This window comes from Trachypithecus francoisi, unplaced genomic scaffold (genome assembly GCF_009764315.1).
Source record: "Trachypithecus francoisi isolate TF-2019V2 unplaced genomic scaffold, Tfra_2.0 Lachesis_group1, whole genome shotgun sequence".
NCBI lineage: Eukaryota > Metazoa > Chordata > Mammalia > Primates > Cercopithecidae > Trachypithecus > Trachypithecus francoisi.
Window position 1 is genome coordinate 166515073 of NW_022681454.1, and position 21426 is coordinate 166536498.

General features: G+C 41.0%; 1 protein-coding gene across 2 annotated transcripts in view; it reads left to right on the forward strand.

The window, feature by feature from the left end:
- GALNTL6 (polypeptide N-acetylgalactosaminyltransferase like 6) overlaps positions 1-21426 on the forward strand; it is a 1250966-nt gene that overhangs the window by 1120118 nt on the left and 109422 nt on the right. The window lies entirely within an intron of this gene.

A 21426-nucleotide genomic window follows, 5' to 3' on the forward strand; every position in this document is an offset into this window, starting at 1 on the left:
TCTTAATGGAAGAAATTTACTTTGGATGGTAAGAAAAACCTTTTAAAATACATCTATATCTGCATTAATGTGTTAATATATATTTACATGAATCTCACAATTTTTTAAATACAAACTCTACAAACAAATCCAAGGTATTGATTAGGCCAAAACTTCCAAGCTAAAGGAAGGACTTTGGTCCACTAGGAAACCCCTGAGCAAAGAGAATAAGTGATTTGTTGGATAGTGTTTTCCTGCATGGCATCCCTGCCACAGGTCTGGATCCCGGGGTAGCTTCTTTTCCTCACCCCTTACACCTCCAACCTTGAGTCTCTCTCATCCAGCCATCATCAAAGCACTGTTTGCAGTGAATGTGCCATATGTTACACAACTCACAGATTTGTAGGAGAAACTACAAAATCATGACGCACTGGCATCCTAAAGAAAGGGGGTTGTTTCTGGGCCCTTGTCCCCAAGCTGGGTCATTGGCCCCCAGACTCCACACTTGCTAACTTGCCAAACTCTTGGTTCCCAAGACAAACACTGTCAAAGTACCGCAGTATTAATTAATAAGCATTTTCACTTTCTTCATAGTTTTCTGAAAATACAAAAACCCACTAGGGTGTTTAATTTATATTCCTAAAGTAGTTCATTTGCCTCCCTGGAAGGGTACAACTCAATCTCATTTTAGGAGTTTACACTTTTTCCCTTAAGCCATTTCTCTATAAACTATCATGACAATGCTTTGTACACATCGTTTTGTTAGAAATAAATTCAGCCTTATAAAATGTCCTCATTAGAAATTCTTTTTATGCCAAAGGATGATTCTAAAATATTTTATATACCTTCTCATTGCTTTTATGAAACAGTTGTATTAGAGACCACTCCTTACTTCTGAGCTTGCAAAGTCAGTCAAAGGGTAGTTGCATTTCATGTCTGAAATGTGACAGAGCCTTTTTATGGTGCATCACATACCCCCAGATACAGAAGAAAATATCTGGAGTTGTTCCTATGGAATTTTTTCCTTCAGTATTTAGCCTAGATGACATTAAAATAACCATTTTAGTTCAACATGCCCAGAATTGATCTTCCAAAGAAAATATTAAAATGACTCTAAACTCATTCAGAAACTCAAAGATAAACAGAAACAGCTGCTAAATGTCTTACCAGCCAGTCTGAGATTCATTTCAATTACCCAACAAAAGTTACCTCAAGTGTATTAGAGCACTTTCAAGTTAAATTTTATGTCTATTAGATATAATAAGCCTAGGGGCAAGTATCAATACCTTCCAGTTATTACTTCCTTTATGTCTGATGGCATTTTCCTAATTCCCTGTTTAATTTTATTTTAGTTGTTATAGGTAGTTGTAAAGTGAGCAAGCTGTAACACTTTACATGGCATCCAGTACCTGTGGTAAGGTCAATTTGACTTCCTATTGAAATCTTTTTAATGTTGAGACAGTTTTTCAAAGTTTTCTATTTTTCTGGTTGCCATTTTTCCCTAACAAGAAACATGAAATATAATCTAAACACTCTAATGCTTCTAACACATCAATCTATATTAAGCAAGTCAATTTGCTCCCATACAAGAGGTATTTGTACAGAAAGTTTCAAAATAAAACACCTCTCCATACAGTTCTCAAGTCCTTTGCCCAAATCCTAATAACAATATTATTGTAAGCCTTCAGAGTGTATACACACATCAACTTTAGAGCTATAAGTATTTGATTTTTGGTTCCAAGATGGCCAAATAGGAAGAGCTGCAGTCTACAGCTCCCAGTGTGAGGGACGCAGAAGATGGGCAGTATCTGCATTTCCAACTGAGGTACCAGGTTCATGTCATTGCAACTTGTTGGACAGTGAGTGCACCCCACGGAGTGTGAACCAAAGCAGGGCAGGGCATCACCTCACCTGGGAAGTGCAAGGGGTAAGGGAATTCCCTTTCCTAGCCAAAGGAAGCCATGACAGAGGGTACCGGGAAAACTGGGACACTCCCACCCTAATACTGCGCTTTTCCAACAGTCGCAGCAAATGGCACACCAGGAGATTATATCCCATACCTGGCTCACCAGGTCCCACACCCACAGAGCCTTGTTCAGTGCTAGCACAGGAGTCTGAGATCCAACTGTGAGGCAGCAGCGAGGCTGGGGAAGGGGTGTTGCCATTGCTGAAGCTTGACTAGGTAAACAAAGCGGCCTGGAAGCTCGAACTGGTTGGAGCCCATCGCAGCTCAATGAGGCTTGCCTGCCTGCCTCTGTAGACTCCACCTCTGGGGGCAGGACATAGCTGAAGAAAAGGCAGCAGAAACTTCTGCAGACTTAAACGTCCCTGACAGCTCTGAAGAGAGCAGTGGTTCTCCCAGCACAGAGTGTGAGATCTGAGAACGGACAGACTGCCTCCTCAAGTGGGTCCCTGACCCCCAAGTAGCCTAACTGGGAGACACCACCCAGTAGGGGCAGACTGACACCTCATACAGCCAGGTGGCCCTCTGAGACGAAGCTTCCAGGAAGCATAAGGCAGCAACATTTGCTGTTCTGCAATATTTGCTGTTCTGCGGCCTCCACTGGTGACACCCAGGCAAACAGGGTCTGGAGGGGACCTCCAGCAAACTCCAACAGACCTGAAGCTGAGGGTCCTGACTGTTAAAAGGAAAACTGACAAACAGAAAGGAATAACATCAACAAAAAGGACATCCACACCAAAACCCCATCTGTAGGTCATCATCATCAAAGACCAAAGGTAGATAAAACCACAACGATGGGGAGAAACCAGAGCAGAAAAGCTGAGAATTCTAAAATCAGAGTGCCTCTTCTCTCCAAAGGATCACAGCTCCTCACCAGCAATGGAACAAATCTGGATGGAGAATGACTTTGACGAGTTGGCAGAAGTAGGCTTCAAAAGATCAGTAATAACTAATTTCTCAGAGCTAAAGGAGGATGTTCAAACCCGTCGCAAGGAAGCTAAAAACCTTGAGAAAAGATTAGATGAATGGCTAACTAGAATAAACAGCATAGAGAAGACATTAAATGACCTGATGAAGCTGAAAACCATGGCATGAGAACTACGTGATGCATGCGCAAGCTTCAGTAGTGAATTTGATCAAGTGGAAGAAAGGATATCAGTGATTGAAGATCAAATGAATGAAATGAAGCAAGAATAGAAGTTGAGAAAAAAAAAAGAGTAAAAAGAAATAACAAACCCTCCAAGAAATATGGGAATATGTGAAAAGACCAAATCTATGTTTGATTGGTGTACCTCAAAGTGACAGGGAGAATGGAACCAAGTTGGAAAACACTCTTCAGGATATTATACAGGAGAAATTCCCCAACCTAGCATGGCAGGCCAACATTCAAATTCAGGAAATACAGAGAATGCCACAAAGATACTCCTTGAGAAGAGTAACTCCAAGACATATAATTGTCAGATTCACCACGGTTGAAATTAAGGAAGAAATGTTAAGGGCAGCCCTCTAGAGAGAAAGATCAGGTTACCCACAAAGGGAAGCCCAACAGACTAACAGCGGATCTCTCAGAAGAAACTCTATAAGCCAGAAGAGAGTGGGGGCCAATATTCAACATTCTTAAAGAAACAACTTTCAACCCAGAATTACATATCCAGACAAGCTAAGCTTCATAAGTGAAGGACAAATAAAAGCCTTTACAGACAAGCAAATGCTGAAAGATTTTGTCACCATCAGGCCTGCCTTACAAGAGCTCATGAAGGAAGCACTAAACATGGAAAGGATCAACTGGTACCAGCCACTGCAAAAACATGCTAAATTGTAAAGATCATCCATGCTAGGAAGAAACTGCATCAACTAATGAGCAAAATAACCAACTGACATCATAATGACAGGATCAAATTCATGCATAACAATATTAACCTTAAATGTAAATGGGCTAAATGCCCCAATTAAAAGACACAGACGGGCAAATTGGATAAACACTCAAGACCCATCAGTGTGCTGTATTCAGGAAACCCATCTCACCTGTAGAGACACACATAGGCTCAAAATAAAGGGATAGAGGAAGATCTACCAAGCTAATAGAAAACTAAAAAAGCAGGGTTTGCAATCCTAGTCTCTGATAAAACAGACTTTAAGCCAACAAAGATCAAAAGAGACAAAGAAGGCCATTACATAATGTTAAAGGGATCAATTCAACAAGAAGAGCTAACTATCCTAAATATATATGCACCTAATACAGGCACATCTAGATTCATAAAGGAAGTCCTTAGAGACCTACAAAGAGATTTAGACCACCACACAATGACAGGAGGCTTTAACATCCCACTGTTGACATTAGACTGATCAATGAGACAGAAAGTTAACAAGGATATCGAAGACTTGAACACAGCTCAGCACCAAACAGACCTAATAGACATCTACAGAACTCTCTACCCCAAATCAACAGAATATACATTTTTCTCAGAACCACATCAAACTTATTCCAAAGTTGACCACATAGTTGCAATTAAAGCACTCCTCAGAAAATGTAAAAGAACAGAAATTTTAACAAACTGTCCCTCAGACCACAGTGCAATCAAACTAGAACTCAGGACTAAGAAACTCACTCAAAACTGCACAGCTACATGGAAACTGAACAACCTGCTCCTGAATGACTACTGGGTACATAACGAAATGAAGGCAGAAATAAAGATGTTCTTTGAAACCAATGAGAATAAAGAAACAACATACCACAATCTCTGGGACACATTTAAAGCAGTGTGTAGAGGGAAATGTATAGCACTAAATGCCCACAAGAGAAAGCAGAAAAGATATAAAATCAACACCCTAGCATCACAATTGAAAGAACTAGAGAAGCAAGAGAAAACACATTCAAAAGCTAGCAGAATGCAAGAAATGACTAAGATCAGAGCAGAACTGAAGGACATAGAGACTTGAAAAAACCTTCAAAAAAAATCAGTGAATCCAAGAGCTGGTTTTTCGAAAAGATCAACAAAATAGATAGACTGCTAGCCAGAATAATAAAGAAGAAAAGAGAGAAGAATCAAATAGATGCAATAAAAAATGATAAAGGGGGTATCACCACTGATCCCACAGAAATACAAACTACCATCAGAGAAAACTATAAATGCCTCTATGCAAATAAACTAGAAAATCTAGACGAAATGGATAAATTCCTGGACACACCCTCCCAAGTCTAAACCAGGAAGAAGTCAAATCCCTGAACAGACCAATAACAAGGTCTGATATTGAGTCAGTAATTAATAGCCTATCAACAAAAAAAGTCCAGGACCAGATGTATTCCCAGCCTAATTCTACCAGAAGTACAAAGAGGAACTGGTACCATTCCTACTGAAACTATTCCAATTAATAGAAAAAGAGGGACTCCTCCCTGACTCACTTTATGAGGCCAGCATCATCCTGACACCAAAGCCTTGCAGAGATACAACAAAAAAAGAGAATTGTAGACCAATATCCCTGACGAACATCGATGCAAAAATCCTTAATAAAATACTGGCAAACTGAATCCAGCAACACATCAAAAGCTTATCCACCACAATCAAGTTGACTTCATGCCTGGAATGCAAGGCTGGTTCAGCATATGCAAATCAATAAACATAATCCATCATATAAACAGAACCAAAGACAAAAACCACATGATTATCTCAATAGATGCAGTAAAGGCCTTCGAAAAATTCAACAGCCCTTCATGCTAAGAACTCTCAATAAACTAGGTATTGATGGGACGTATCTCAAAATAATGAGAGCTATTTATGACAAACCCACAGCCAATATTATACTGAATGGGCAAAAACTGGAAGCATTCCCTTTGAAAACTGGCACAAGACAGGGATGTCCATCTCTCTCAGCACTCCTATTCAACACAGTGTTAGAAGTTCTGGCCAGGGCAATCAGGCAGGAGAAAGAAATAAAGGCATTCAATTAGGAAAAGAAGAAGTCAAATTGTCCCTGTTTGCAGATGACATGATTGTATATTTAGAAAATCCCATCGTCTCAGCCCAAAATCTCCTTAAGCTGATAAGCAACTTCAGCAAAGTCTCAGGATACAAAATCAATGTGCAAAAATCACAAGCATTCCTATATACCAATAACAGACAGCGAGCCAAATCATGAGTGAACTCCCATTCACAATTGCTTCAAAGAGAATAAAATATCTAGGAATCCAACTTACAAGGGATGTAAAGGACTTCTTCAAGGTGAACTACAAACCACTGCACAGCGAAATAAAAGAGGGCACAAACAAACGCAAGAACATTTCATGCTCACGGCGAGGAAGAATCAATATTGTGAAAATGGCCATACTGCCCAAGGTAATTTATAGATTCAATGCCATCCCCATCAAGCTACCAATGACTTTCTTCACAGAATTGGAAAAAACTACTTTAAAGTTCATATGGAACCAAAAAAGAGCCCACATTGCCAAGATAATCCTAAGCCAAAAGAACAAAGCTGGAGGCATCATGCTACCTGACTTCAAACTATACTACAAGGCTATAGTAACCAAAACAGCATGGTACTGGTACCAAAACAGAGATATAGTCCAGTGGAACAGAACAGAGCCCTCAGAAGCAATACCACACATCTACAACCATCTGATCTTTGACAAACCTGACAAAAACAAGAAATGGGGAAAGGATTCCTTATTTAATAAATGGTGCTGGGAAAACTGGCTAGCCATATGTAGAAAGCTGAAACTGGATCTCTTCCTTATACCTTATACAAAAATTAATTCAAGATGGATTAAAGACTTAAATGTTAGACATAATACCATAAAAACCCTAGAAGATAACCTAGTCAATACCATTCAGGACATAGGCATGGGCAAGGACTTCAAGACTAAAACACCAAAAGCAATAGCAACAAAAGCCAAAATAGACAAATGGGATCTAATTAACTAAAGAGCTTCTGCACAGCAAAAGAAACCAACATCAGATTGAACAGGCAACCTACAGAATAGGAGAAGAAATTTGCAATCTACCCATCTGACAAAGTGCTAATATCCAGAATCTACAAAGAACTTAAACAAATTTACAACAAAAAGTCAAACAACCCCATCAAAAAGTGGGCAAAGGATATGAACAGACATTTTTCAAAAGAAGACATTTATGCAGCCAACAGAAACATGAAAAAATGCTCATCATCACTGGCCGTTAGAGAAATGCAAATCAAAACCACAATGAGATACCATTGCACACCAGTTAGAATGGCAATCATTAAAAAGTCAGGAAACAACAGGTGCTGGAGAGGATGTGGAGAAACAGGAACACTTTTACACTGTTGGTGGGACTGTAAACTAGTTCAACCATTGGGGAAGACAGTGTGGAGATTCCTCAAGGATCTAAAACCAGAAATACCATTTGACCCAGTCATCCCATTCATGAGTATATACCCAAAGGTTAGAAGTCATGCTGCTATAAAGACACATGCACACGTATGCTTATTGAGGCACTATTCACAATAGCAAAGACTTGGAACCAACCCAAATGTCCATTGGTGATAGACTGGATTAAGAAAATGTGGCACATATGCACCATGGACTACTATGCAGCCATAAAAATGGATGAGTTCATGTCCTTTGTAGGGACACGGATGAAGCTGGAAACCATCATTCTGAGCAAACTATTGCAAGGACAGAAAACCAAACACCGCATGTTCTCACTCATAGGTGGGAATTGAACAATGAGAACACTTGGACACAGGGTGGGTAACATCACACACCAGGGCCTGTCGTGGGGTTGGGGACGGATAGCATTAGGAGAAATACCTAATTTAAATGACAAGTTAATGGGTGCAGCACACCAACATGGCACATGGCATATGTAACAAAACCTCCACATTGTGTACATGTACCCTAGAACTTAAAGTATAATTTAAAAATAATAATAAATAAAGTTTGATTTTTATATTCTACATCAAGGTCAGCAACCTATAACACATAAGGCCAACAGAAGTTACCCAGTACTCCCTTTTCCTCTCCAAACAGCTGAGAATACATATAATGCCATCCTTCCCCCAACACACACATTCACAGACCTACATGTTATGATATGCCCTGAATCCTCTCATGGACACCAACATGTGGATACACATCAACCACCTCATGTAACCCCCCAGCATACCGGAAAAATAGGCTGTCCACTAGGTAGACTATATCGTGTAATCACCATTCTTGAGCACCTATAATGTGCCTCCTCCAGATGCTGTATTATTTAATTTGGTCCTTACAATCACCTATGAAGTAGATACATTACCCCAACTTTATGGAAGATGACAATGAGACTCAGAAATTGGTGGCAACCTGCCCAATTGAAGCTGGGGTCACTGTGCCACATGTGAACGTGTATCAACTTTTCCTAGAGATAGAAATAATTTACAAACACCATTATAAACACTTAAGAGTCTTTACATTTTTTATTTTGGTGAAAACATATTCATATCAAATATTGCTTAAAAAACTAACAAAAAATTTAAAACTAGGTATCTCTTTGATTCTTTGAAGTATTTACTGCAATGCTGTTCATTTGAGTAGCATTTGACTGAGTGATTGTCTTAAAGTGCACCCTTGGCCCTCCTAGAAGCCCAAACCCTCACTGTTCATGAAAAGAGTTTTTAAATGTGGATTATTTGACTTGCAAGAAGACAGAAACCCACCACATTTTAACTTAGAAGAAAGGAAGAATTCAGGAGGAAGCTCACGGAAACAGTGCAAAAGTCGGGAAAATGGATGAGTCTCTTGGCCTGAGGATCTCAAATGCTGCTAGGACCTTTTCTCTGCATGTCTCCCCACCATGCCTCTCTGTGTCTGCTTCATTTCCTCTCCTGGACTCTCCTCCTGCCCCTCAGGCATGGCCACTGAAAGCTCTCAGGCTTTCATTTTCTGCTTCACCACCAGAGAGGTAGTTCCAGCCGGCATGATGAAACCTCAGAGAAGGACTTCAATTCACCTGGCCTGAGTCATGTTCCCACCCCTGCCGTCAGGATGTGGCAAGATTGACAGTCCAAGTGAGGGGCAAAGGAAAATCCTGTTTGAATATTTCTGTAAAAGAAGGAAGTTTCTGTTCCACTTCAGAAAGTCAGTTTTTTAAAAATGTTTTTTAAAACTTTGATTATATTTTTGGCAGATGGTGAATCCAGAAAATCTAAGCAATAAACTCAAATTCTGGAGACATATGGAAATATGGTAAAAAGCAGGTGCTTTGCCTCTGATGTAAATTCTAAGCTGAAGAATAATGAATTAAGGGAAATGACAGGTTAGGTCCTTAATTACATTTTACCCAAAGAAGCACTCTTCAGATGTTCAAATCCAGGTTTTTCTCCCGAAGACTTAAAGTTTTGAATAAACATTAAGTGATACATCTAAGTTCCGTTCCCCACCCCCAAATCACTGCTTTTAAGGCTGCTTAATGTTATTGTAGAAATTAACACTTTCTTAAAAGTAGTGATCCCGTGAACAATGTAACCTCTGAAGCTCTTCTGCTACCACTCAGACCTCTAGAAGCTCATTAAATGCAAGATTGACCACATTTTTTATACTGACACAATAGAGCATTTCTGACTTATAAAAAATCCTGAGCAGGTCAACTCAAGAAAGTAGGGAATTTTCCCCTGGAAATAAAACCATCATATCTCATTAAAGACTGTAAACACATTTCTAATTTCTACTTTTATTTAATTGGATCAACAAATAGAAAAGGAGGATCAGGACAAGTCAAAATAAGTTGTTCTTTTTTTCTCACTATCTCAAAGAATAACCTCAAAATCCAGATTTCTAGGAACAGAGGAAAGCAATGCTTTCTGGGAAGTGTATCTTCCCAAAGTTACCCTTTTTAGATCCAAAAGGTGTAGTTTTTAATTACATCTAGCCCAGAAAAGTAGTTTAATGATAGACATAGCCCTTTTCAAAATCTATATCCCAAAGCTTTTCAGGTTAACAATATTTTAATTTGTAGATAGATGGTAAAGTGCTTGACTGTCTAGTCTTAAGAATTTTTTCAACCTTACCCTGCCTAAGCCATACCATACAATTAGAAAGTTATTTTCTGGTCCTAGAAATTTAATTATTTATTTATATAGAGAGTGCTGTATTTTCAACATCACTCATTAATTTATAATAAACCACTTGTGGATGAAAATAAGCTCAAAAAAGCTTATTCCCTTGAAATTTACATTTGAATGTACTATGGTCATAGCTGTTTTTTTTTTATGGCAGCTAGCTAGAGTGAGATATCATTAAGTAACTCAGTTGTCTGGAATTAACCTCACTTTATATTAATAAACCTATAACTCATTCATTCAGTCAGTCAACAAATACCTACAAAGTACCATGTGTCAGGCACTGTTATAGGTGCCTAGGATACATCACTTAATGAATATAATAAATAAGTAAGGTATCTACTGAGTTAGAAGGTATGAGAACACAGGCAGAAAAGGGTGATGTGTACTCAGAGTGTAGGATGAACCAAAAGGATTTGGAGCTACGACTTGAAGGAGATGAGGGAATTAGCCATGTGGAGTTCTGCAAGAAGACAATTCCAGGCAGAAGAAACAGCCAAGATTAAAGCCCTAGGGTGACAGAGTATGTGGCTTGTAGGATGAACAGAAAAGAAGCCAGAATAGCTTGGACAGAAGGAGGGAAGTAAAGAATCATAGGAAACAAGATTAGAGAGAAAGCCAATTTTGGAGCTGATTTTTTTTTTTTGAGACGGAGTTTTGCTCTGTTGCCCAGATTGAAATGCAGTGGTGGGATCTCACCTCACTGCAAGCTCCGCCTCCTGAGTTCACACCACTCTCCTGCATCAGCCTTCTGAGTAGCTGGGACTACAGGCACCCACCACCACGACTGGCTAATTTTTTTGTATTTTTAGTAGAGACGGGGTTTCACCATGTTAGCCAGGATGGTCTAGGTCTCCTGACCTCGTGATCTGCCCGCCTTGGCCTCCCAAAGTGCTGGGATTACAGGCTTGAGCCACCACACCTGGCCTGAATGCTTTTAATAAATACTTTTTTGAGTATTTGAATTACCATTTCCATAAAGCATATTATGCTTCATCTTATACCTGATCATAATGCTCCCTTGTTATCCTCCTTATAACCAGTTTCTTACTGAAACTAATTTGATAGTTCATGTGACCAGTATAATTGTATGATTCTACTGAATTTAACATTCTCTATGTCCAAATTTCAGGTTGTGACTGATACTGAAAATTGTTTTAAAAATAAGACATTTAATTATTCCATCGGTTTGAACTACATTATGATAAAAGAAAAAATGCCAGCCCAGGCACAGTGGCTCATGCCTATAATCCCAGCACTTTGGGAAGCCAAGGCAGGTGGATGACTTGAGGTCAGGAGTTCAAGACCAGCCTAGCCAACATGGTGAAACCTGTCTCTACTAAAAATACAAAGATTAACTGGGTGTGGCAGTGGGACTCTATAATCCCAACTATTCGGGAACCTGAGGCAGGAGAATTGCTTTAACCTTGGAAGCAGAGGTTGCAGTGAGCCATGATTGCCCACTGCACTCCAGCCTGGGCAACAGAACAAGATGCTGTCTCAAAAAAAAAAAAAAAGCAAAGAAAAAATGTATGTATTCATTCATAGGTAAAATAACATTTCTTCAAAATATTTATGCTATCAAAAGAAGACACATTATTTGCAAATGTAAAATATTTCTCTAAGAGTTAAATACTAAAGTATGGCGACATGGTTTAACTGTGTCCCCAACCAAATCTCAACTTCAATTGTATCTCCCAGCATTCTCACATGTTGTGGGAGGAACCCAGGGGGAGGTAATTGAATCATGGGGGCTGGTCTTTCCCAGGTTATTCTCACGATAGTGAATAAGTCTCACTAGATCTGATGGGTTTATCAGGGGTTTCCACTTTTGCTTCTTCCTTTTTCTCTTGCCACCACCGTGTAAAAAGTGCCTTTCACCTCCTGTCATGATTCTGAGGCCTACCCAGCTATGTGCATCTGTAAGTCCAATTAAACCTCCTTTTCTTCCCAGTTTCAGGTATGTCTTTATCAGCAGCATGAAAACGGACTAATACATAAGGCCTACCAATTTTTTTAGACTATCATCACATCATACTACAAAAAATGTCTTTTAAAAACACAATCCATATCTTTCAGAACAAATATAGAATTTGATATCTGCCACATTAGTGTGCTTTCCCAATGAATCATGTTCCCACACTAATACCTAAGCCATCTACTGTATCAGAATGTGAATGCTTCTACTGAAATGTGCAGTTATTGGAAGACAAAGAAAAAAAAAAGTTGTGCATAGTGATATCCAGTAGATAGAGACAAAAACAACTCAAGAACAGAGATAGTGGATGCAGTGTGCTATAGTAAAAGTAAGGGGGCCCTGAGGTTGTGTAAAGCTACACTAAATTAGAAAAGCCTTAGGGGCGTCCACATAAGTAGGAGCACTAAGTATAATTGAAGGAAGAAGCCACTGTACTCACCTACTTCACAAATATTTATTGTCTTCTATGTGCTGAACCCTTCAATAGTAGCTGGAGATAGAGCAGTGAAAAAGTCATGGAATTTATAGTCCGATGAGGGAAGGCAGATGCTAAGCAAATCATACAGGAGCACTCAAAGAAATCACTTCATTGCAGTTATCCTAAGTGCTATTGTTAGAGTAGGCAGATAGCTAAACATGAGCAGGATGGGGAGCCCCTGAGGAAAGGGAGGTCTGGAAAAACCTAACACCTCAGAGATCACCGGAAACAAGTAGACTAGTTATAAACAGAGAGGAGGAGAAATATCTATGCGGGAAGGTCCGCTCCTTAAGATACCCAGTAATCGTCTCTTTGCAGTTAATCTGTCAGGATGTAACTAGGTGCATGCTCACAAGGAGGGGATGAGGGTCTATTAGTCTGTTTTTACACTGCTGATAAAGACATACCCAAGACTGGGCAATTTACAAAATAAAGAAGTCTAATGGACTTACAGTTCTACATGACTGGGAAGGTCTCAGGATCATGGCAGAAAGCAAGAAGGAGCAAGTCACATCTTACATGGTGGCAGGGAAGAGAGAACTTGTGCAAGGGAATCCCTCCTTATAAAACCATCAGCTCTCATAAGACTTATTCACTATCATGAGAACAACACTGGAAAGACCCAATCCCATGATTCAGTTACCTCCCACCAGGTCCCTACTGTGTCTGGAATTGATAGGTTCTTGGTCTCGCTGACTTCAAGAAGAAAGCCGCGGACCCTCGCAGTGACTGCTGCAGTTCTTAAATGTGGTGTGTCCAGAGCTTGTTCCTCCAGATGTTCAGATTTGTCTGCAGTTTCCTCCTTCTGATGGGTTTGTGGTCTCGCTGGCTTCAAGAGTGAAGCTGCAGACCTTCGCGGTGACTGTTACAGCTCATAAAAGCAGCCTTGACCCAAAAAGTGAGCAGCAGCAAGATCTATTGTTAAGAGCAAAAGAACAAACCTTCTACAGCAGAAAACAGGACCCTGGTAGGTTGCCACTGCTGGCTGGGCAGCCTGCTTTTATTCCCTTATCTGACCCCACCCACATCCTGCTGATTGGTCCATTTTACAGAGAGCCAGTTGGTCCATCTTACAGAGAGCTGATTGGTCCATTTTGACAGAGTGCTGATTGGTGTGTTTACAATCCTTTAGCTAGACACAGAGTGCTGGACAGAAAAGTTCTCCAAGACCCCACTAGGTTAGCTAGATACAGAGTACTGATTGCTTTATTAACAAACCTTGAGCTAGACATAGGGTGCTGATTGGTGTATTTACAATCCCTTAGCTAGACATAAAGGTTCTTCAAGTCCCCACTAGATTAGCTAGATACAGAGTACTGATTGGTGTATTTACAAACCTTGAGCTAGACACAGGGTGCTGACTGGTGTATTTACAATCCCTTAGCTAGACATAAAGATTCTCCAAGTCCCTACTAGACTCAGGAGCCCAGCTGGCTTCACCTAATGGATCCCACACTGGGGCTGCAGGCGGAGCTGCCCGCCAGTCCGGAGCTGCCTGCCTGCACTCTTCAGGCCTTGGACGGTCAATGGGACTGGGAACGGCAACGCAGGTGGCAGTGCTCATTAGGGAGGCTCCGGCCGTGCAGGAGCCTAAGGCTGGCGGGCGAGGCTTGGGCATGGTGGGCTGCAGGTCCCGAGCCCTGCCCCATGGGGAGGCAGCTGAGGCCAGGCAAGAATTCAAGCACAGCGCTGGCAGGCTGGCACTACTGGGGGACTCGGCACACCCTCTGCAGCTGCTGGCCCGGGTGCTAAGCCTCTCGCTGCCCTGGGCGGGGGCATCTGTGGGCAGCTCCGAGTGTGGGGCCTGCTGAGCCCATGCCCACCCGGAACTAGCGTTGGCCTGCGAGCACCGTGCCAGCCCCATTTCCCACCCACGCCCCTCCCTCCACACCTCCCGGCAAGCAGAGGTAACCAGCTCCGGCCTTGGCCAGCCCAGAGAGGGGCTCCCACAGTGCTGTGGTGGGCTGAAGGGCTCCTCAAGTACTGCCAGAGTGGACACTGAGGCCAAGGAGGCGCCCAGAGCGAGGGCTGCTAGCATGTTGTCACCTCTCACTACCACTACACTTGGGAATTGTGGGAGCTACAATTCAGGATGAGATTTGGGTGGGGGCACAGGAAACGGTATCAGAGGGCAGAGACATTCCTAAGAAATATGCAGGTACAGTAAGTATAGATCTGACCTCTATACAACCGTCCTGGGATGGTGCTAATGAACAATGCAGCCACTAGGTAGACTTAGTATCCAACACTGCCTCATGCATGCACACCAAGGGGAGTATATTAGTCTGTTTTCACACTGCTGATAAAGACATACCCAAGACTGGGCAAGTTACAAAAGAAAGAGGTTTAAATGAATTTACGGTTCCACATGGCTAGGGAGGCCTCACTATCATGGCGGAAGGCAAGGAGGAGCAAGTCACATCTTACTTGAATGGGAGCAGGCAAAAAGAGCTTGCGCAGGAAAACTCCCCCCTTACAGTAACCATCAGATGCATGAGGCTTACTCACTACCACAAGAACAGCACAGGAAAGACCTGCCCACATGATTCAATTGCCTCCCACCAGGTCCCTCACACAACACCTGGGAATTCAAGATGAGATTTGTGTGGGGACAGAGCAAAACCATACCGGGGAGGGTCCCACAAGCCTGGGGTGGGAACTAGGCAGGGAAAGGTCAGGGACTTAAGGCAGAAGCAGGAAAACCATACAAAGAAAAAAGGTGATGACTTAAGACAGAGGTGAAAACTTCAAGAAAAAATCCAACATCATAAAAACCCAATGCAGAACTCTCGGGGTGTGCCTGGCCCACTCTCTTTCAGCAGCCCGCTCTGCCTCATCTTTCAGAGTATCCTGTCCCTTTAAATAAACTCTCTGCTCCCTTTTTCCCTTCAAGTAAAGCTTTCTGCTGTCTTTGAACTGGCCAAAACCTTTATCCCAAGACTATTAAGGACTGAGGATTCCCGCACTTCCGGGCAACACTATCTCCCATTGAAAGAAGGCTCCATGTCCTCAAACCTTTAAGTGGGTCACACATTAGAGCTTCAGTCTGGTGACAGATGCCTGGCTAGTGAGTGCTCACTATGTATTTGTTCACTTAACGAAGTATGTGAATGAGAAGCACAGGACACAGTGAGAGCATGAAACAGGGAATCCCAACCAAATCTGGGGGCTCAGTGTGAGTTAAGCTGAAATCTGGAAAATAAAAAGGAGAAGACAAGGAATAGGAAAGAAGGAAAGGGAACAGGAGAAGGTGGGAGAAATTTCTTTGGAGAAAACAACTGATGGCAGCAAGCTCTGAGGAGGGAAACCTGATCCTTCCTAAGGAATTAAAAGTAGCTCTGACCAGGGGAGTGGGAGGGTAGTGACTGAGAGACAAGTAGGCAAAGGCCAGATCCTGCAAGGTCTTGGAACCTTTATGGAAGAGTTGTAACTTTGCCCTAAGAGCAATAGAAAACCACTGAAGGATTTTGATAGAGGAATGGTATGCTCAGATATATGTTTTTTGGTTTTTTTTTTTTTTTCCAAGACAGAGTTTCGCTCTGTCGCCCAGGCTAGAGTGCAGTGGTGCAGTCTCCCCTCACAGCAAACTCTGCTTCCCGGGTTCACGCCATTCTCCTGCCTCAGCCTCCGAGTAGCTAGGACTGCAGGTGCCCACCACCAAACCTGGCTAATTTGTTTGTATTTTTATTAGAGGCGGGGTTTCACCATGTTAGATGGTCTCTGTCTCCTGACCTCGTGATCCTCCTCCTCAGCCTCCCAATGTGCTGGGATTACAGGCATGAGCCATTGCGCATGGCCTTTTTTTTTTTTTTTTTTTTTAAGTGATCACAGGGGCAGTATGTAGGGAAAAAGATAAATCCTAGGATTCTATCGTTTTCTCAACACTGAATTTAGAATTTAAAAAGTCTGCCCAGGAGTTTCTTGAATTTGACTTAACTACACAGAGAAACTTCTGAGGGGAAGAATTTTAAGAACCAGGATGAGGTTATCGATAGAAGACATGAATTTTGATTCCTTGGAAATGGTGGTAGACAGAACTCTAAGATGACCCTCTTCCTTGGTTTACTCACATGAATATGTCAACATTACATGGTAAAAGAGATTTGACAAATGTAATTAAGGTTATCAATCAGTTCACTTTAAGAAGAGGAGGTGATCATGGTAGGCCTCATCTAATCACATGAGTTTAACCACTGCTGGGACAGAAGGTCTGTGAAGCAAGGAACTAAAAATGGTGTCAGTAAGCTGAGAATGGTCCCCAGTCAGCAGCCATCAAGAAAATGAGGATCTCAGTCCCACAATTGCAAACTGAATTCTGGCAATAACCTAAATAAACTTGAAAGCAGATTCTTCCCCTGAGGCTCCAGGTAAGAGCTCCACCCAGCAGATACCTAGACTTCAGCCTTGTGAGATCCTTGGTGGAGAACCTTGTTGAGCCCTCATGGACTCCACAGAACTGTGATACAGTAAATGTCTGTTGTTTTAAACAACTAAGGATGTGGTCATGTTATGCACGTACATCTGTAAACACTGTGTTAGAGTGACCCTCTGAGAATAATTAGTTGAAATTTTATTACTGTGTGTCTATTAGGTTGTTTTGTTGTATCTTAAAAAGGAAAGAGTCTTACTTACCCATTTGGGCTGCTATAGCAAAGTGCTGTAGACTGAGTGGCTTATTAATAACAAAAATTTATTTCTCACTGTTCTGGATGCTACAAGTCTGATATCAGAGTGCCAGCATTCTTGGGTTCTGGAGAGGGCTCTCTACCAGGTTGCAGACTGCCAACTACTCATTGTATCTTCACATGGTAGAAAGACAGTGAGAGAGCTCTCTGGGGTCTCCTTTACTAGTTCACTAATTCTATTCTTGAGAACTCTACCCTCATAACTTAATCAGCTCCCAGGACCCCACCTCCAAATACCATCACATTGGAGGTTAAAATTTCAACATATGAGTTTGATAGGGTGCGTGGATACAAACATTCAATCCATAACAGAAAGCAATAATGATTTATTGAACTTTCTATTGTGGCAGTTTTCATTCTGCAAATACTCTCTTAAGAAGCATTTAGTTCACTTGTGCTCACTTTGTAAGTATTTTACAAGATCACATGAAGTGAAGAATAGGTTAAGGCCAGAAAATGTAGGGCCTTGCTCCAGACCTTGACCCCACATCTTGTCCTCACTTATCACCATCTCCTAATCCTGCAGGAAAGATTGGCCACCTCCAGAAGCTAATCAATATTGTCACTTTTTTGTGAAAAATAAAAGGCTCTGCCGACAAATTCCTATCTCCCAGCTGCAGATGATAAGAAAGTTTCTTTGCCTTGACATTTGCTTATCTTTGACCAATAAGAACTGACATTTGATTATACACTGGACTATCCAACATTCTCCTCCCTCCCATTTTCCACCCCATCACCTGTTGTCGAATTGCTTTTAAATTCTACCTCTTTAAAATGCAGGAATAAGAATTAAAGTAATCTCCCAAATAATTACAGTCACTACATTTGATTAAAAATATCAAAAGAGGCTGAGAAAAAAATGACTATTCATTAGGGTGGAACAACGTCTACAATAAATCCAAAATCTTGGTAATTTAACATTAATAAGAATTTTCTATTGCTTGTCTCACAATTTGGAGGAGGAGTCATGAGTAATTCTTCACCCAGTTTTCAACAACCCCATCCCCATCCATTTAATGATTCTACCATCTGCTAGTGCCTCAGAATCCCCCTCTGTATCTTCTGCAATTACTCAGGCTCTGAGGGAAAAATATATTATAAATAAGGTAGAGAAAGAAGTCCACTAGTGATTTCTTTCGCCCAGAGGTGATGCACATCACTTCCATTTGCATTCCACTGGCAAGAAACAGCTACATAGTCACATCTAAATACACAGGAGCTGGGAATTATAACTTGGCTGTGTGCCCAGGAGGAAATGAGCATGGAAATTGCTGAGTCCTAGCTCTGTACCCCATACAATTGAATAAGATGAAAACTATAAGTGATCCATAAACTTTGGTTATCGGTGCTAGTAATTCACCTTTATCATGGATTTAGAAATATGTAGTTCCAATTACTACTGCTGCATAACAAAGCCTAACACCATAAAGCAACTGTTTTATTAAGCTTTTGGATTTTGTGGGCCGCAAATTCAAAAAAAGGCACAGAAGAGATAGCTTGTTTCCACTCTGTGGTATATGGAGTCTCAGGAGGATGATTCAACAGCAAGGGGCTGGAATCACGTAGAGACATCTTTATTCACAGGGCTGGCAGCTAATGTTGGCCAGCAGATAAAACCCTAAGTAAAGGTATTTACCCAATGTATGACATCTCAGGTGCTTGGACTTTTTCACAATGGTCAATTGTGAAATTCCTCAGAGTCAAATTTCGCACATGGAAGCCCAGAGTTTCAAAAACAAATGCCCCAGAGGACAGGTTATGAGGGCCTTTTATGACCTATCTTCAACCACTTCTGTTGTACTCTACTGGTCTAAGAATTCATAAGCCCACCCTAATTCAAAGAGAGGAGACATAGACTGATCCCCTAATGGGAAATTGGTTACCAGGGTCACATTGCAGAGGGGTATGTGCAGTGGAAGATATTGTGGTGTCTAATTTTGGAAACTATAATCTCCCACATAACATTATCTTAGAATCACTGAATTTCAGTGTTTGAAAGGACTCCTTACTCTATAGAACAAGAGCCAGCAAACAATAGCCCCTGCCAGTTTTTGTAAGCAGGGTTTAACTGAAATTACACCATGCCTATTTGTTAGCAGATTTGAGGAGTTGCAAAAGATACCATATGACCTACAAAGGCAAAAGGAGTTATTATCTGGCCCTTTACAGAAAGAGTTTGCATAATCTGTAGATACAACATCAATTAAACATGTGGGCACTGAAGGTAAACCACTAGATTTTCAAATCTCAGTTCTGGAAGTGGCCAGTTATGTGGCTTTGAACAAGCTACTCAGCGTCTCTAGGCTGCCATTTTCCCACCTTCATAATTGGGGAAACAGTAAAGTCTGTCATTGAATTGTGAGCATTATATGAAATAATTAATGAAAAGGGTATAATAACCATTCATAAACGCTAACTCATGCTCTAGAATTGCCTTAAAGTATCAGCTAGATCAAATGTCCATTCGAGTCATATGTTTATCCCCAGTGTCATCTGCTGCAGATTTCAACACATCTAGTGATACGGGAAGTCCATTCGACCTTTAATCATTTTATTGGAAATTTCTTCCTACTAGGTTAAAATCTGCCCCCTTACAGCTATATGTGATTAATCCTGGTTCTATCTCTTAAAGGCTCTACAAAACATCTCTTCCAAATATTAGGTTCTTTGAAAAGGCTATCTCTGAATTTTATCTTCTCAGAACTACACATCTTTAGTTCTTTCAATTGCCTCTCTTAAGACAGAGTTCGCATCACTTTTCCACTTTAAAATTCCCTTTAGAAGGAAATATAAATAGCATTTATCCAGAAATTAGCAAAAGACTTCAGGCCTGAAGATAGATCTATATCGTTGGTCCCTAAATTCTCCATAGTAGTGATGTGTGGAAGAGTTGATTTCTTAAGATCCTGGGACGGGTGTTTGTTGTTGACCTTTTATGTTCAATGTTACATAGCTCCATCCTGTGGAGATCCTTCCAGATGTTCATAATTTACTTTAGACTGTCCACTGCCCTTACCAGCTTTATATCACCCACACATGATCTGAAGGCTTGATCCAAATCATTAATAAATATTCCATCAAGTTGAAATTAATACTATGAGTAATCCTGAACTCAATTACAGCAACTGAATGTTGCTTTAATAATTGCATTTCTTCCTTCTTGGGCTTCCATTGACCTTCATCACGATTTGTTCAACCATTCTCACTTGGGTGTCATTCCTCTTAGTGAAAGAAATTGGAAGCAAATATAAAGGAAAACATAAGCATTTCTCTTTCCCTCTTTCAATATTACACTTCAAATCAAGATATGTATCTGTATTACTCAGGGGTCTCCAGAGAAACAAAACCAAGAGGAGAGAGAGATTAATTTTAAGGAATTGGCTCACATAAGTGTGGAAGCTTGGTAAGTCCACAATCTTCAGAGTAGGTGGGCAAGCTGGAGACCCAGGGATTCTGCTGGCAGAATTCCTTCTTGCTCAGTAGAGGTCAGACTTTGTTCTATTCACACCTTCATCCAGTTGGATAAGGCCCATCCATATCATGGAAGGTAATTCACTTTACTCAAAGTCCACTGATTTCAAATGTTAATCGAATGCAAAAAACACCTTCACAGAAAGATCCAGAATAGTGTTTGACCAAATGTCTGGTCGCTGTGGTCCAGCCAAGTTGTGTCATAAAATTAACCATCAGAGTATCTCTTTTTATAATCATTTATCTTATAATAAAAATAGCTAAGACTATAGCTTATATGAATCCTGGATTTATGTTTTGATAATTAGTTCTTTTATAATAGATCGTCTGTTATATAAAACCACAATTAAGTGTGCGTCTGTCTGAGAAGGTAGTCATGGTAAAATATAACCATGACTTTTGTTACTAAATATAAAAGTACGGCATCTTGGGCCAGGTGCGGTGGCTCACGCCTGTAATCCCAACACTTTAGGAGATTGAGGCGGGTGGATCACCTGAGGGCAGAAGTTCGAGACCAGCCTGACCAACATGGTGAAACCCCACCGCTACTAAAAATACAAAAAATTAGCTGAGCATCGTGGTGGGCGCCTGTAATCTCAGCTACTTGGGCAGCTGAGGCAAGAGAATTGCTTGAACCCAGGAGGCAGAGGTTGCAGTGAGCCGAGATTGAGCCATTCCACAGCAGCCTGGGCAACAAGAGCGAAACTCGATCTCAAAAAAAAAAAAAAAGAAAGAAAGTACAGCATCTTAACTGATTATTTTCTGTACCTAAGAAAAAGATCAGTTGGTGGGGAGA